Below are 19160 nucleotides of genomic sequence, written 5' to 3' on the forward strand. Positions count from 1 at the left end.
TAGCAAACAATAGGGAAATTTACTAGTTATTTCAGAGAAATTAGTGAATAAAGTGGCGTGCAGTGCGGACTAAGCTAACTCTGGCAATATTGGACATTTAAAAGGTCAAAAAAACCTCTATTATGGCAAAAGGAAAATTGCAATTATGTAAATAAGGGGTTTCACTATATTACTTGTGTTAATCTCTTATCCCCAAAGGAGTAAATGGTTTTAGTGTATGGTGTACAACACAGAGCCATTAAGTCCATAAAAGCAGTATTTAGTGGAAGAAATAGAAAAGTCTAATTTAATTTAAAACTGATGCATCATGGGGAGCGTCTGACTTCCCAATATCGGTGCTCCAGGGCCATGACTGCGGAGCAGATAAGGGTCCCCTGCTGCAGACAGAAGCTAGGAGGCGGACCCAGGGTGAGCCCTGCCAGACCCACAGGGCAGGGGTTCATATTATGGTGTGAATGAAGCCAGGCCGTTTTCTTTTTCACCCAAACACATGAGGATGAACAGAAACTTTTGATATCCAAATGTCAAGTCGGTTAGAATTGACTAGTTTGTTGAACAGCTGAATCAGATTTTACAAACTCGGGCTCATTTGGGGTCCTAGATTCCTTCTCTGCATGCTGATTTTCAAGCTGGTGCCCATTATGCTGCTCATATTAAAATGCTATGAAAGCAAAGCATTTTGTGTTGAGTAGTGGAGCAAACTCTATTATACAGTAATTATACTATCAGTATAGAATCTAATTTTATATGGAGGAGGGGGTTTTAACCAAATGAAAGAGGAAAACTCATGAACGGTGTTCTTTCATTATCACTATGAGATGGTAAAATTGCAGAACTATGCTAACTTGGGAGGCTACTTTTCAGCCTGTTTCTACTAAATAAAATTAACTCTTATTCTGCTGGATTTTAACAAACTATAGCTACTCTAACAATGGATGTAGATTCCAAGAGGTTGCCTCTCGTAGCTGCATATTGAGCATGCAAAAATGTCTCTGTCAATGACCAATCCTAGGCACGCTTGCTCCATTATCCATGCTATTTTAAGCATCATTAAGACACAAGGCCTCAGGGTTACAAATGAGTAGGGCCATCTTAGATCTAATTCTCGCTGACAGTGGGGATGCTGGAAGATGAGGGAGGCGGAGAGGAAGACCTAGTTAGCTGTGTAGCCGTGGTATCAACCGAGATACTCAAGTTACTTATGAAGTAATAAGATTGGTTGTATCATTTATACAATTTAATTAAATACTTACTAAATGCCTACCATGTGTAGGGCATTCTGTTAAGGGACTGTGGATGAGCAAGCGTAGGGTCTGTACTTGGGGAATAATATAATCTATCATTCGCATTTGTTTATTGATTGCTATATACGTATGGAGAATTACATTAATCATAAAGACAGGAATTATCCAGTGTATGGGTTATCTGGGCTCTTTATTGTTCCTTTTCCTCTGACGACTTTACAGCTCACTTCCACCTCCTCAGGTAGAGAAATGGAAAAAATAAACAGAGACAAAATATAAAAGCTAATTTGCTGCTTGTTAGCAAACCTGGAACGCTGGATGGTTTGGAGCAAGAAAGTATGCCAGTTAGGAATTACAGACTAGTAGATTCTCGTTTGTCTGATGCTCCTGACGGATAAATAATATATGTATCCATTTGCTATATGCACAGTATATGTGCAAAGACATTCATATACACAAATATATGAATATTACGAATATTTATGTAGTAGACATCCTGCACACACTTAGAAGTGTGTGTGTGCATAATGTCTGTGTTCTGTTACAGCCAACACAAAACCAGGAGCAAATCTGGTAATCAGATTTCAGTCTGCATTTCCATGGGAGAGGATGATTGCTTGTTTGAGGCTCTGCACTTGGATGCAGGGCCAGCCCCATGAAGCTGTAATCCTTCTGTGAAACATGTGGCTTGTGTAATAAAACACACTAGGGGAAAGCAGATTTTCATTGTTTTAGTAAGTATTAATACATTGATATATATATATATATATAGGAAACCTTAACAAAAAGAGAAAAATCTCCTTGATAAGATAAAATCTGAAACTGGGTGAACTCATTGGCTACATTGCCCTTTTCTGCCAAGAAAGATGCCATTTTTACTGGGTGTTGTTCACTCTGGGTTCTGCTTTTCTTTTTTAAACTTGAGAAGGGCAACTCTGCTTCCAACAGGATTCTGGCTTCCCAGTGGGCCAGAATCTCAGGGCAGAAGGTGCCAGCCCTAAAGACAGACCAGGGAAAGAAGGGATGGCTACTTTCTCCTGCCCTTCTTTCATGCTGGATGACTACATCCCCTCTAGTGAAAGAGCTTCCTCCCTATACCCAGGAAAATTATGGGGAAGATTCTCACTGATTTGGATCGCATATCCATCTATTCCTCAAGCAAACCTTAGGCCCAGCCCTCTGGGGGTAGGAATAGCCCATGTAAACCACATGGAATGGATCCTGCATAGGAAAATGTGGTTTTGTGGCCAGAATAAAGGAGACGGAGCAGAAAAGCTTCTCACATTTACAAAAGTACTTTGAAAAATCACGTAATGATATATTAACGTTTGATATATTGATATATGCATTGATTTCTTTGTCTTCTATAGATTTGAAATATTGCTTAAAATGTGCAGCAATTCTGTTACTATAACAATGTATAAGCAGTAGACACTACTAGTTTTCAATGCATACAGAGTCAGAGCTCTTACTTTTCCAATTAGTAGCTCAAATGCCCATCTGCCTTTATGAACAGAGATTCCAAGCCCTCTCTCTTGGACTTCTTGTTGGCCCTGATTTGTCCAGAATGTTCCAACATTAACTTTGACCAAAGAGAGTCCCTACCTGATGTCTATAGAGATTTTCTCTTGCCATTGCTTTCATTACCATATGGTGTCACTGGTGAAAGCTGTTCCTGCACTGTCCCAGTGATGTCTGTCCCTTCCCTATGCTGGATCCATTGTATGACCCTTGCCAGAGCCTCAGTGGACGTGTCTTGGGCTCCAGGGTTCCAGCTCACACTCACAGACACTCTTCACTAGCACGTGGCACAGGAGGGAATGATTTCCAACTTCAGTCTAACCCTGTGCAGGAGTTGGCCATTTTTAACAGGTTTGGAGGTTGACAGGATGGACGGCAAGACCAGAAAATCCTGTTCCTGTGAGTTCTTTCCAGGAATATTGGGAGTCTTGACTCTAGACTTGGCCATGGCACCCATCCTTGCCCAGTGCTGTCTGTACTCTTGAGTCTTGATTAGAACCTGAGTAATTTTCTCTCAGAAGTTTTCAGGGTTCCTTAAGCAAATTGGTTTATTTTTTCATATATAAAGGGAGGGACTGCCTTTCCTTCCCAAGCTTTGGGAGGGGAAGTTTTCCCTCAAAGCAAGGGGGTACTTTTCAACTTTAAGTTTTACAAAACAGCCAGGCTACTCTTCCAAGAACAACATCAACATCTTCCCCCAAGGAGACTTTCTCTTTCCAGATGGTAAAAGCCTGGTGTAATTATTTTAAAACTCTCCCTCCCTGGGCATCCTGTTAGCACAAATGTAAACCTGGATTTCTGCCTCAAGCTTGCCCCTCCCGATGCGTTCCCATGTTTATGAATGAATGGCGTCTCTTTTACTCAGATGACCGAAGCAGAAACCAGGGAGTCCGGTTTGGCTCCTTTTTACTTCCCTATTATTACATTCAAGCAATTAGCAAGGCTTGTCCTTTCTATTCCCTAAATAACAATTCTGTCTCATTCCTTCCCTCCCCATTCCCACTACTTGAATTTATCCTCTGGATTTCTATGATGGGTCCTTCAGATGTAGTGTCCACACTGCAGCCTGGATATTTACTGGAATTCAGATGTGACCCTGTGACTTCCTTATGTTTCACATATGGGTGCTTCCCATTGTTAGGCAGAATTCCAGAAAGAGTTCAGCATCTTTCTCACGTCTCCAGCCTTGTCTCTCAGTAGTTCTTTCTTCATAGTGTTTGTCCCACCCATACCAGAGACCTCAGGCTTAACTGAGCTCTAGGCTCTGATTTTTGGACCCATCACATGGGTATTTTTCTCTCTAGGAACTTGCCCTTTCTGTGTTCTGTCCATCTAAAAGTTCAGATTTGTGACATGGCCCAGCCTGCATTAGATGCACCTGCCATGGATCCTGGATGTTCTCCACCATGTCCCCATACGCTGCCTGTCATGCTCCCAGAGGTGCATGGTGGGCACCGAGTACACATTTATTTAAATAGTAAATACTTCAATAGATATTCGAAGGCAGCATGGTCTGGCGGGGGGTAGTTTTCAGTTGGAGTCAGGGGGTGTGAATTTTGCCACAAGTTCTCACTCTCTGGTTGGTTTTCATGTGAGATGCTACCTTATTTTTCCACCTGGATGAGGGATCACAGCCTGCTGGGAGAGAATTGGGTCTTCCTCGGGGGGCTTCTAGCAGAGAGCTGGGTGGCTGGCAGGAGCACTCAGCAGCGCTTCTTGAGGAACTCTCCTATTTTCTACTTATGACTCCGACTCCTGAGGGGAGGTGTGTGTGCCACACAGGCACCCAGAATATGACCAAGTGCACCAAAGGCTCTGAGTGAGATGACTGTTGATGCTAACTCTGAATTTCCCGTACACTGGAATTGAAATAATAGTCCCAGAGGTAAAATTATACAACAGGAATAATGCTGCAAGCTGATAACACCAACTTTCTGACCCAGGGACGGTCTCTTTTCCTTCTGAAAACCATATTTCTACCAATAACATTCAGAAAGCTGCTTATCTGGGCTGGAGTTTGTGTGATTAGGTTAGACATGGAGTATGCTGGCGGTGGCTATTTGTACTGATTTTCTCCTCTTAAAAAATGCATTTAGAAAACTATTCAGTTCCTGTAAAGCAAAATATACATCTGTTTTTTTACAGTGCATTTTTAAAATGGCAAATCATAAACTACTGACCTTAAGAGAAATTCAATAAATCATTAAAATGTTGCTGCTTGTGAGCCCAGGCCTAATTCCTCACACTTGGCATTATCAGATACATTAAGACTTTAGTCACTCTTACCAACCGCCTAAATATTGCACACTGTGGCAGCCTTCTGCTAAATGTAAGCCTCTGAATCAAGGAGATAGGATTTTCTTTTGGCACCAAATATATTATTTATGTGTTTGTTTTCTGGGGTGGAGGGGGTGGAATCCAAATCACTGGCTTCTCAGCAACGTGTGCATTTGCAGAGAGGCCTCCCTGTGGCAGGCTGGCCGGATGGGGCCCCTCACACAGACGGGAAGTGACCCCTGTTTGCTTTTACCTTTTCCCCCCCTCAATTATTCTTACCTGAGAAAATGATATAAGTTTAACAGAGCCAACGTGAGGTCTGTTCACCTCAGACTCCTGTATCATTTGGGATTGGGTATGAAGAGAACATCTTTTACTTTTACAAATATTTTATCTTGTTTTGTTGGTGGCAATTTTTAAACTTTGGTCTCTTAAATTAGCAAACGAATCACTTCTCCCTTGGACAATTCAAAAGATGCGGGTATATCTGAGGTAACAATGAAGTCTTCTCACGTTGCCTCTTCTGCCGCTCATATACTGCCATGTATTTTCCCAATTCTTTTTTTCCTTAAAGATTTTATTTATTTATTTGTCAGAGAGAGAGAGAGCGCGCGCGTGCGAGAGAGAGAGCACAAATGCATAGAGAAGCAGGAAGAGGGAGAAGCAGGCTCCCTGTTGAGCTGGGAGTTGAAGTGGGGCTCAATCCCAGGACCCTGGGATCATGACCCGAGCTGAAGGCAGACCCTTACCCCACTGAGCCACCCAGGCATCCCTATTTTCTTCTTATTTTTTTTTTTTTGTGATTACCTAAACATAGGCACATGTATAGATTTGCTTTTTCTATTTAAAAATGTATAATGTACTAGACATACTGTACCATAACTTGCTCTTGCTTTTATTTTTATTTATTTATTTTTAACTCAACATGTCCTGTATTTTCTCCAGTGGTCCTTAACTCCTGCTCTGTTCTATGAATTCAGTACCTGTGGACCCTCGTATGTTTCTGGGTTTGCTACTCCCATTTCATGGACTCCTGTTTTCTCAGACTAGATTTATAGACAAAGGTGGCATCATCTCTCAGTGCTCAGTAACTGATAATTTAGAGTGTGTTTTTTTTTAATTAACATATAATGAATTATTTGCTCCAGGGGTACAGGTCTATGAATCATCAGGCTTATACATTTCACAGCACTCACCATAGCACATACCCTCTCCAATGTCCATAACCCAGCCACCCTATTCCTACTCACCCCCACAACCCCAGGCAACCCTCGGTTTGTTTCCAGAGATTAAGAGTCTCTTATGGTTTGTCTCCCTCCCAATCCCATCTTTAACGAACTCTGAGGGCTGCATCTCACTTGGATTTAAATAGACTCATTTTTGTGGGCACAAGCTTTGGAGCCACGTGTTTTGTATTCTCTGGCTGCCAACCAATTACCACACCTTATGTGCAAAGCTCAGTCTCTGTGCAACCAAAGTGAAGCAGACCATTGTGCAATGACTCATCATTCAGGGAGAGAAGGGAGTTTTGCCTGGGTGACTCAGGTGATCCCAGCTAGAGAAAGCTTTTGAGGGATGGAGCCGTTCTTTCCTTATTAATGTTTCAGAGCCATGTGGGTGAACCCTTGTGGGGGTGGGGTGGACTTTGTTGGTGGGCCAGAAAACTTTGTAGAAGCTTCTCAGGTGATTGCGAAAGTTACCTTCTCTATTTGAAGATTGTGGGTACTGAAAGAGATGAGGTAACCAGGCACTGTGATGCAGGATGGGAAGGCACCGAGGAGTAAACATACTTAAGATCTCTGCCTCTTATGGCTTATAGTCTGTATTCATTTCCTAGAGTTGTTGCAACAAAGTGCTCCAAATCAGGTGGCTCAAAACAGCAGAAATTTATTCCCTCACATTTCTGGAGGTTTTGAAGTCTGAAGTCAAGATGTCTTTAGGGGCCATGCTCTCTCCAACGCCTCTAGGGAAGACACTTCCTTGTCTTTCCCAGCATCTGGTCACCCCAGGTGTTCTTGGTTTGTGGTAGCAAAACTCCAGTCTGTTTCTGGCCATCTTCCCTCCATGTCTGTGTCTTCACAGGTGCCCTCCCTGTGTGTTAGGGGCTGTGAGGAAATTTCCTTCTTCTAATAAGGACAGTATAATTAAGGCCAACTCTGATGACCTCATCTTACCTCATGTAAGTCTGCAAAGGCTCTAGTCCCAAATAAGGTCACATTCATAGGTACCAGGGGTTAGGACTTTGCCGTATCTTCCTTGAGGGGACATAGAGCAACCCGTAACAGAGCCTAAGTTTTTACTCCAGTGGGTCAGAGTGATGTTTTGTCTAATCATCTGAGAAACAGATACAAGATCACAAGGGGAGAAAGGATACAGGGGAGAGACAGGGTGCTCCATCGTCTCTCACATGGGATTAGACATGGGCAGGATTCTGGGGGAAGTATGCTTCAGCTCAGCAAATATCAAGTAGGTGCCCTGAGAGAAAGAAGGGTGCAAGTACCAGACTTGTGTGAAGGGAGAAAGGGGCTGTGGTGAGGATGGTGTGTGCTCAAGAGGTTAACCATGACCAGACTGGGTGGGGCATGGAGGCTCATCCTAGGAGAAACAGGAAGCTGTCAAAGGGTTTAGACAGAGGGTGACCTTATCTGATGTGGATGGCACAACCAACACTCCAGCCAAAGTGTTGCACAGTTAGGGTCAAGACAGACAGGATGAGGGTGCATCAGTCACATAGGAAGCTCTAGCAGATGAGAGAGGATATAACTTACACTGCAGAGGTTGAGCTGGAGATCTATAGGAAGAGAAGATTTAAAAAAAAATATTTGGAGAATAGAACAAAATAGAAACTGGGGCTTGATTAAGACATAGTAAGAACCTTGCCAAGGACAGTGTGGACGTTCCTGACCTGGGAAGGCTGGTGGAGACTCCACAGAGAAGAGGCCGTGGGAGATGGCCTGTTTTAGGGGAGGGAAGATTGTGAGGGCAGTCTCTTCTGAAGTGACATGAAGACCTCCCAGTGGAGATGTCAGGCAGGCAGTTGGATATATGGAGCCCAGTTCAAGGCAGGTAACACTTTGTCCCATCACTGAAATCTCATGCAAGCTCAACGGAGAAGTTGAGTAGGGGGCTCTGGTCTCCCCTTCTTATGCTCAGGAGAGGATTCTAGGGCCTGAAGGCTGCCCCAAACCAGTTTTAAACTACATAGAGGATCCCTTCCTTTTAACCATATGAACTGTAATTTCGGTAGCTATCACTGGGCAGTGTTTGGAGGGACTGCAAATAAAGAAGAAAGCCCAGTGAGCGGAGTCTTTTAGACAGGTTAAGTGAGGGGACAGGCATGGTACACAATTCAGCAAATTTTAATTTTTCCATGACATCATCACTAAAATAAGAGTGAGTAATTAGTAATCTGTAATCACTGTTTGGTTTTTTTCATCAGAGATCAAGATTAAAATAAATGCTCCTTAAAAAGGCGCGTGCAGTATCACCTCCTTTGACCTTAGAAATATCCTTTCAACCTGATACAACTTTGTTTCCCTTTCTGCATTCTTGAAAACATCTATTTTTTCTCACCTGTAAAACTTCTCAGCATTTTCCCTCAGCTTCTCTGGGAAGCACTTGTAATTGGGTATTAAAAATGTAGCCCTTTCTGTTGCTGCTTGAATTCATCCAGGCTCTGGGGCCCATGGCTTCCTCACTCAGCTGTTGTGCTCAGATCCCACTAATTAGCTAGCTCTCTCCTGGAAGAGAGCTCATTGCTTTTTCTTGGGGCTGATGTCACCCTGTTGTGGGAAGCTCTTTGCTGACTCTTACTCATAGAGCCTCTTTCTTGCACACCACCTTGCTCTGATTACGCAGACTTTTTCTAAGACTAGAAAGCTGATAATGTTTCCTTTTCTCTAAACTCTGCCTCTAATCCTGAGACCATTTCTTTCCAACCAGGAGAAAATTTACCTTAGCAACTAAGCAACTAATTAACTCAATTAATTTTTCCCCTCCTCCTTTATCAATATTCAATTAACTGAAATCACTTATTTGTTATGCTCTGTAGTTTTATAACGTTCTGAGCAAATAGTTGAAGTGGGTGAAGGGTTACAGAGGAGGTAGGTAAGGAATGTTTCAGGGCTGAAAATGTGCCAATGAAGACACAGAACCAGAAGACCCTTCCTTCATTCCCCTGCCTTCTGTTAGCATGTTTTAAGACCCCTAGGTGTACTTTAGATGCAACTGTTGGGAAAAGAGGGGACAGGGACAGAACTTTGAGGTGACTGGGATTAAGTTTCTAGCATTCAGCAGAATGAGGCTCAGAAACACAAATAGGTAGATGGAAGGAAAATGGTTACTTTTTTTTTGTTTTTTCAGCTTGAGTTTATGGACCGAGGTTCATATTATAGTTGTCAAAGATAATGGCAGATAGTGAAACGATACCTATCAAAATCATATATTTTTTACTTTGAAGATCAAAAGTATAACATGGTCTTTCCCTAAAAGAATTGAAGGAGAAGTGAGGTGGATACCAGCCTTTATCCCTCTCCCATTCCTGCAAGCCGGTTTGAAAATCCACATATTTTCCTCAGCTTCTCCAAATGTATAAACAAGTTGCTCCACCGGGAATTCTCGAGGCTACATCCAGGACTGTGTTTGCTTTTTTTAACCTCATTATCACCTGCCCTAGATAATTTTTCTATCTTGCACGTGGTGTGTGTTTCTTAACTACGATCATCCATGGGGGTTAGACAAAATGAATTTGTTTTATTCTGTCAAATTAATCATTTAGGCAGAATGAGAGAATTAATATAAAAACCAAAATCATCTCAGTGACCCTTGTTGGGTGATTACTATCTGTTGTGCTCAGAGTCTTTCGATGATCTTATTAGGAATGCCTTAGGAAGTAGGTGTTATTGTCCCCATTTTACAAATGAGGGAATTGAGATTGCAAAATGTTGATATCTTGGTTAAGGTCACACACATGTCACCAAAGATGTGGGTTTAGATCGAGATAGTTTAATGCCAAAGACATTTACTCAGTACTAACTAGGCTGTCTACCTGAGCAGGGAAGAGGAATGATTTTCCTACTTAAGCACATTCCTTCAATGCCATGTCCGGGAATGCTCTGACCTTGACCAGTTATCAAATAAAGCTGATGCTTCCAGAGGTGCCAGTCAAGTGTGTATATAAGGGGCTGATCTTACATAAAATCCCAAGTGGTAAGATCTCTCTCTCTGTCTTTCTTTCTGTTTATTGTATAAAATAACTAGGTACACACTGTTTGTTTATAAGCAGCTAATCTTGGGACTCAGGGCTGCCAGGTTTAGCAAATACAATGATAAGGTACCCAGTGAAATGTAAATTTCAGATGCATGATGGAAAATGTTTGGAGTAAGTATGTTCTATGCAGTATTTGGTACATACTTACAGTAAAAAAAAAAGTATTTGAAATTCAAATTTTATTGGGTATCTTGCAATTTTATCTGGCAATGTGCAAAGACTGACATTTTCTCTCTCTCCTGTCGCTCTCTCTTTTACATACACACACAGCTACCAGCTCACACACTGTGATCAGAGCAGTGTCCAGGAGGACAGTCTTTGTGTGTGTGTGGTGGGAGAGGCTTGCCTTCAGCAGGTCATTCCTGGCAACCCTGCTCTCCCACTGGGAACTCTCTGGTTGAAAGCTGCCCCTGGCGAGCTGTGCTTAGTTCTCCTCCTTTCTCTTGGTCATATTTCCCTCCTTGACCCCAAACATGCCAATCCCTACCTTCACAGTCAATACCTGGGCATGGATAGTTCCAGGCTCAGAATGTTGGAGCTGGAAAGACTCAAGGAAAAGACTCAGGACACTGAGGATCTCATGGCCAAAAGAATCAAGTTCTCAAGGTGAAATAGCTAAAGTGGGGGCAGAGCTGGCACTGGAACGGACTTCTAGCCAGGATTTTTTCTACCCTGGTTGCTCTGCTTACCACACTGGGAGATCAAATTTCTGCCGCCTGCTTACTTCCACAGTATGTTGAGAAGGGGTGCTTTCCCCCTTCTCTGTTGGGGATGATGATGGTGGTGGTGATCATGGCAATATTTGATTTTTTTTTTTTTTCCAGTCCTAGGTACTTTATCACAGTATTTCATTGAGTCATTACATTAGCCAACAAGGTAGATCTATCTTACTCATTGTTGGTCCACTAGCTTTTCCTGCTGCTAACTCTGTTTCACTCTCCCTAAAAATACCCCCGAACCCAACAGAATTCATTTTAAAATAAGTTACAGTAATTTGCAAAGACAGAGTTGGGGAAGTACGAATCTGTGCTTCTTAAAGCCGACAACTCTTTCTTTGCTTCTTGTTTCCAAGGGGTGGGAAGATACTGCAATCGGGGAGGCAACCTATCTAATTCTGGTAGAGATCCAGTATACATAGCCCTCAGAGACTTCCTGAGTTTCCTCCTTCCTTTTCTATAAATCCCAGCATGTTTTGCAACCACATTTATTTTACTGCTTTGAGGAGGCGGGAATATCTGGGAGTGTTTCCTTTAAGGAAGGATGAAGTAAGAATATAATGCAAACACTCAGAGGAATTTCCTTTATTTTTACATTTGGAAATAGTTATATTTGATATGATTAATTTGGAAAGAGGTTGTAATTCATTGGCATAATTTGGGAATATAAAAATTACTACCATCTTTTGAGCACTAACTATGGGCTAGACATGGTGTAAGATATGTAAGATATGTTACCTTATCTATAGTTCTCTCAACAAACGTGGAGATAGGAGTTATTATTGGAATTTCTCAAAAGAAGAAACCTGAATCTTTGAGAGGTTAAGGAATTTCCCCAAGGTCACATAGGAAGTGCTAATGTTGCTTATAGGACTCAGGATAATCCAACTTGTAAATCCATGTGCTTTCCATATGTTACTGTTAAAAAATTTTTGTTTGGGAAATACTTTACATTATTTCCTCTCAGAGTTTCATATGCCTACCAGCATATTAAAGACTCTAAATTCCTGTAACAAAGAAGTCTATTTGACTTTTTAACCCAGCGTTTGCATATAGAATGTACATCTCTTAATACCTTAAGAAGTCTCTTGTTTAGGGTGACTTTACCCATCCCAATGGTACATTTAGGATTACAAAGGATTTGACACAATGCCACTTCAGGCTCAGTTAATGACCTTAAGAGGAGCTATTTACAAAGTGAAAGAGAAAACTAAAAGGCAGAAAAAAAATACAGCGTTTTGAAATATCTGAAATGCTGTCATGTGAAAGAGAGATTAGATTATTTCACAGGTCCAAGGAGTAAAACTAAAACCATTGCATAAAAGACACAGGAAAACAGATTTTGCTTCTGCTTAGGTTCTCACAGTCAGAACTGCCCCAAAATAGACCAGACCACCCATTATTGGAAGTGACAGGCCACAAGTTCTGTGGCTACCTGTGAAAATGGCATTCAAGCATCAACTGCGGGCTTGAATTAGATGACCTTTAAGGGTTTTGACAATTAGGATTCTGTGTTTATTTAAAATGGTTATTTCTATCCCACATGTATCAACTTAATGATGAGCAGTTGGTCCAACAATTTATATTTGTATAGAAAATAGCCGATTGGACAGTAAACAACAAATTATATGCCCGATTTTTCAAAAACTCTGTAATTGTTTTTGGCAGTGCATACAGCAGGATATTGATGTGATGTCCACATTTTCTCCCAGAGATAGACATTTGTCTTTGGTGTGTGTGTGTTTCACGTCACAGGGGATTGGTCCCTGACTTAATCAGGGCCCTGGGATTGGTTTCAGGACCAGTGCTGATGGTGTAGAATGCGAATGACTTTCTGTGGTGTTGGTGTGTCAAGGTTGGTGCTTTTCTTCTTAGTGATAAATGTGGGAGGATCGGTCTAGGTTAGCACATGAAGTTTTAAACCTCTTTGTTATATTACTTAAGGAAACCCACATGAAATTTATTTATAGTGTTTATAATTAAACATGCCAACCAAACTCTCAGAGAAGAAATTGTGAATGCATTAAAACTCTGTAGTCCCTAAGAATGTAAATGCCTACCATGACCTAAAATGGTACAATGCCTTCAGGGTGCAGAATATTTGGGAGTTTTTGATGCAGTTTATGGAATATAAAAATATGATGAGCTTGATTCCATTAGACAAGCTACGAACAATTTCAAAGTTGGGAAAGATGACTATCTTATATGCCTGCATTATAAAACCCAAGCTACAAAACAAAGTATATTTTTTCTATTTATGTTGTGTTTGTTGCCTTTTGTGTTTTGATATCTGCTGATCTGTGCACAATCAGTAGCAGGCACTAAAGTTAAAAAAAAATTATGAAAAAGACTTACGTAATCTCAGTGCCAGGTCTTCAATACTGACTCCCTTCTGCAGGAAATTTAATTCCTTATTGACTATCTGAGGGTCCCTGGAGAGTGCTTTCTTGTCCTGATCATCCCTTGTCACGGTCTCCCACTCCCTACCCTCCCCACGCCTGTGAACTGCTGCTCCACACTCCATTCTAAAGGTTCTTCTTACTCAGCCTGTGCCCTGCTCCCACCAATAGGTGGACATTTTCCAGCCCCACCCCACGCTTCTGAATTAGAACCTGCATTTCAGTGAGCCATCCAGGGATTTCCCCCCACATTAAAGTTCAGGAAGCTCTGTTCTAGGTCACCTCTTAACATCTCATAAAGATGTTCTTTCCTGTCCTTCTTTGTCCCAAGTGTGGACCAAGGGCTTTCTTGCCCCTGTTGTATTTAATGTACTGAACTAATGGTTTCCAGGGACCAAGGAGGATATACAGCACAGAAAAACCAAAAAGTAGATCTAAGACACCTCTGCTCCCCAAGCTCTTGTAGCATTTTATAGGCTTGTGTAGTGCCCATCTCTGTCGGTAAGCCTTAGGCTAACACTGTGTTCTTAGGGGTGATTGGTAGCTCAGGCCAAAGTCACCTTCTTCATGTATTTTCACCTTAAAACATCAGGGCTCTAAGTCAGAGTCAGCCCCCTATTAACATCATAACCATCTTTGTCTCCTGTTCTTTCTACTGAATTTAGCTCTCCTGTTCAACTTCTATCCCTGGGTCTCAGCTGTCTTCTCATAAGCATACCCAAAATTCTCATTAAGTTGTTTTCCTAAGAAAAATGGCAGACTTCCTCCAAGCATAAGGCATCTACCACCACTGGGAGATGGAAACAGGTGCAGGAAGACTTAAAATGAATATATACATGTACGTGTGTTTTACAACATTTTAAATTTTTAAAAAGCTGTTAAATAATTTTTTGACAAATTAAGAAAAGAATACTATTATTTGGATACCAAATTTTATGGGGGATTTTGTTTCAAAAACAAAACCATTGTATTCTTTTGATTGTGTTGCCTAGTTTCAGTCAAGTTTAGACCTACTAATTGATACTTCAGGGGATGGCACTAAATTATCTCAGAATTTCTTAGGAGATAGACATTTTGTTATAAAAGAGATTTGCAGGAAATGTTCAGCCTTTATCCCTATTGTCTTTTTTTGTCTTATGGTTTTTTCTTTCTTTTCTTTTTTTTTTTTTTTTTTAAGATTTATTTTGAGAGAGAGAACATGAGCAGGGGTTGGGGGTAGGGATTGAAGGAGAAGACGGAGAATCTCAAGCAGACTCCCAACTCCCTGCTGAGCATGAAGCTCAACACTGGGCTCAATTTCAGGACTCTGAGATCATGACCTGAGCTGAAACTAAGAGTTTGACGCTCAACTGCACCACCCAGGTGTTTCTCCTTTAGAGTTTTTTACTTTATTCAGTTTCTCTTTACCTAGACTATTCCCATACAAGAATGTTTCATATGAGATATTTGAGGCTGGGCACTGGCTTCATTCACTAAGTACTTTTTGGGATTTTTATATGTCTCTTATTATACATTTAATCATATCATGTTTGTGATGTGGTATTCTATTTTATTCTATCTATCTATTTATTTCTAGATTTTATTTATCAGATAGAGACGGAACCAGAGCCAGGCAAGGGGAGCAGCAGGCAGAGGGAGAAACAAGCTCCCCGCTAAGCAGGGAGCCTGATGCGGGACTCCATCCCAGGACCCTGGGAACATGACCTGATCTGAAGGCAGACACTTAACTGACTGAGCCACCCAGGCATGCCTATTTTTTATTTATTTTTTAAATTACTTATATTTTAAAGTCAATCAGGCAACAGATAATAATTGAGCACTTACTGTATGCCAGCGAGTAAGACAGAACCCAGCGAAGGAGCTCACATTCAGTACATGTCCAACTGCCTCATTTTGTGACGAAGACACTGAGGCTCCAAGAGTTTAAGTGTCTTGTCCACAGTCAGCTGGCTAGAAAGGTCAGAGCCAGAACTGAATCTGGTCTGACTCTGAGGATCATGCCCTCCTTATAACGCAGGACTGAACTGTACAGCCTATAGCTTCTTAGCCAATGTTGTGTAGTGAGTAATGAAGAATTTGTTTGGAAGAAATATGTTTATAAGCTGCTTGGGTTAGAAATGGAAGCCTTAGGGCCATGTTCAAAGAATAAGAGATTCTAACTGTTAGATTAGGGAAGGCTCCCCCACCCCTCAGAAGGAAAAAAAAAGAGAGCGAGAAAGAGGTCATAAATCAATGATGGAGAGGAAGAGAAAGGGGAGCCAGCAAGGAGGACTGGGGTAGACTCTAGGTCATGTCGGTAGTTTGTTTGATTATTTGTTTGTTTGTTTCCTTCTTTCTCTTTCTCTCTATCTTTGTTTCTTTCTTTTTCAAGATTTTATTTATTTGAGATAGAGAGAGTGTGAGCACAGAGGGAGAGGGAGAAGCAGACTCCTCGCTGAGCAGAAAGCCCGACCTGGTACTCAATTCCAGGACTCTGGGATCATGACCTGAGCCAAAGGCAGATGCTTAACCAACTGAGCCCCCCAGGTACCCCAAGTCAGTGATTTCTGCCTCCTGAAGCTACCAGCCTGTCTGCTAAAGTATCCAGGAGTGCTTGATATAGTTGAAGCCAGATCCTCAGAGGCCTGAAGTGACACAGTTTGGAAAGCCTTATTTCTGGAAAAGGGAAGAGTAGCCCAGAGCAAACAGAGGCAGGCTCTTAGAAGGGGCTCTGTGCAGCTGAGAACCTCTGAAGTTGAAAGGGCCATCAGCTCCTCCGCCTTAAGGGAGATGCACCTCTGAGAGGACCTGGCATATTAAAGGGGGTGTGTGGAGTAGTGAGGGGACTTAGTGCCACATAGTTGGAGTGGACTGAAGCAGAGACTGTGTGCAGCAACTGGACCTAGGAACCTGGGGTGGGGGTGGCATGAGAACACTAGTTCTTGTGAATTAGCAGAAATTTGGAGAGGGCTTTGGACCTTCTTACAAAGTTGCCTGGGGTGGGGGTGGGCTGTGTGTGTTCTGGGGTGGGGTCGGGTTCAGTCAGTCTTATTTATCTTCAGCTCTCAAGGGACCCCTTGCTATCATCGGAGTTCTTTTTTAAAGTACATTAACAAATGAAATGCTATTTATTTTCAAACCCTCGGTACTCTAGTTAAATTGAAATACTCACTGTTTTAATAATGTGCGCTAATAGAGTTACACACCTGAACAATTCACAGCTGATAACAAGGTCCCTGGTGGAGGTAAGAAAACTTTTAGGGAATTTAAACTAAGGGAATGGTGACAGACTCCCAAAGTGTAGACTAGCATAGCAATCACTGTTAGACGCTAAATTTATACAGAAAATCTTTTTAAGCCCTCAGCTTTGTTCTGGACACCAGCAATAAGATTATTAGTAAGACAAGACTTCTTTCCTTGAAGACAACACAGACCAGTTCGTGGTTATCTCAATACTTTCCGGAGAGGCAACAGGATAGGATGGAAAAATCACCGTGGGAAGGAGATTTGAAATTCTTTTAGAAATCCTGACATTAATTTAAAGCATGAGCTTGACTGGAGTCACATTTGCAATGGCTCCTTTCATGTAGTGACAGGGATGTGAGAAAAGGAGGGTGGAGTCTCCAAGACTGGGTGTGTCATGATCACTCCTGAAGGAATGCTAATACTGTGTTGAGGAGCTGGGAACTCAGAGAAAGATGAAAGCATAATGGGCTGTAATTATCATAGGAGCTATGGAAACTCATCATCTAGCATATTATGCATGGTACCAACAGGTTGAATAATGTCCTGGCAGAGGCTGTGTATACTTTGGATAATTGGGGCATGACTACTGAAATCCACTGGGCATTATAATGAAGATTAGCTGTTACCCAAGCCCATTTCCTCTTCTTCTTGGTTACACAATAAAACTAGGTTTCCCAGCCTCTCCTGCAGTTAGACGTGCTTATATGAATGAATTCTGAATAATGAAAGATGGTTAGAAGTTAGGTATACCCACCAGGACTTGCTCACAGGAACCTCCCACATGCTGTTCTCTATATTCTTTCTGCTGTGATGGTGATCTTGGAAGATTGGTGAGGAAAATGAAGGAGGTATGAAATACAAGGTAGCTATGTCCCTGAATCATGACTTGGAGAGGAAAAGTAGATGCCTGATAATCAAGAATACCTATTTTGGACATGCATGAAAAATAAATGTTCACTGTATTAATATAGTAAGATTTTAAGCTTGTTTTTACAGAGGCTACATTATCCTAATTCAGAGGTCAACAAACTATGTCCTGTGGGTCAAATCCAGCTCATGGCTTAATTTTGCACAGCCCATGAGAAGAGTTTTACAATCTTCTACATCTTTAAAGCTTTTTTTTGTTTGTTTGTTTGTTTTTAGGAATAACAGAGATCATATATGACCCACAAACTCTAAAATATTTATTCTCTGGCTCTTTTCAGAATGTTTGCCAATCTTTGTTTTAACCAGTATAGAAATTTCATATGACAGAGACCTTGGATTCCAGGCAGATATAAAAGTCTTCTAATTATAATACAAATAACTTTTCGTATGTAAATATATACATAAATAATGAAAAAAATGATAGACTTCCACTTCCAGAAAAAAATAGAATAACAGGATTGGGTTTATTTTCTGAACCGAAGCAATTAAAAAATAAAAACCCTCCAAATATTTAAATGATTTTCAAGATCTTGAATGATCAGTCTACAAGGCTCAGTGATCCCTGAGAGACAGAAGATAAGTGAGGTGAGACCTATCATGGCTCCAGTTTATTGCCTGGGGAGAATTGCCAGTTACAAGGAGGGAGAACCCAGGAGGTGCCTGACAGCTTCTCTGGGTTGAGGAGACAGAGCTGGACATGTGAGGAGGCCAAAGCGGCCGGCTTTTAAGAGAGAGTACCAGAGCGGATAGAACTCTTGAGAGCAGCAGAGTTCTCCTGCTGTTTGCTCTTGAGTGCTGACTGACTCATGCCGGCCTGTGAGGAAGTGACCTTCGTCTGAGGAAAGATTCCAAAGAATTAGAGGAAACCTTCCCTGGGGCTGAAGCAGGCAGGACTGAGGATAGTTTCTATTTCTTCCAAACAGAATAGAGAAACTTCACAGTATACGGGACATCCAGAAGAGTCTCAGAAGGGATTTGCCTCAATAGTGGGGCAAAATAGCCCTAGAGAAAGTGTCCCTCTAGGCCCACATCACAGAATTTAAAGCAAGATCCAAAAGGATTGAACTTTTTCCATGTAATTTACCTGTGCCCTAAAACAAAACCCAAAAATATTTGTAGGAATACAAAAATAATCAGTCCTTAAAAAGGTAAAAACTATAGTGTCAGGTATACAATAAAAAATTACCGTGCCAATAAAAAGTGAGAACTTTAATACATACTTCATCAGAGAAGATGCAGTGATGGTAAGTAAGCATGCCAAAGATGTTCTGAGTCACTAGTCATTAGGAAAATGCAAATTAGAACCACAACAAGGAGCCACTGTATACCTATTAGGATGTCTAAATTTAAAAAGATTGGTTATATTAAAATCTGGCAAAGATACGGAGCAACTGGAATTCTCCCATACTGTTGTATATAAAATAGTATAAAATATTGAATGTAAAATTGTACAACCACTTTTGAAAAAACGTTTGCCAGTTTATATAACACTCACCGGATGACCTAAGCCTAAATATTAGGTATTTATCCAACAGAAATAATAGCTTATGTCTATACAAAGATTTATACATGAATTTATATG

Source organism: Lontra canadensis, unplaced genomic scaffold, assembly GCF_010015895.1.
Source record: "Lontra canadensis isolate GAN:19392208 unplaced genomic scaffold, GSC_riverotter_1.0 scaffold56, whole genome shotgun sequence".
In the NCBI taxonomy this organism is placed as follows: domain Eukaryota; kingdom Metazoa; phylum Chordata; class Mammalia; order Carnivora; family Mustelidae; genus Lontra; species Lontra canadensis.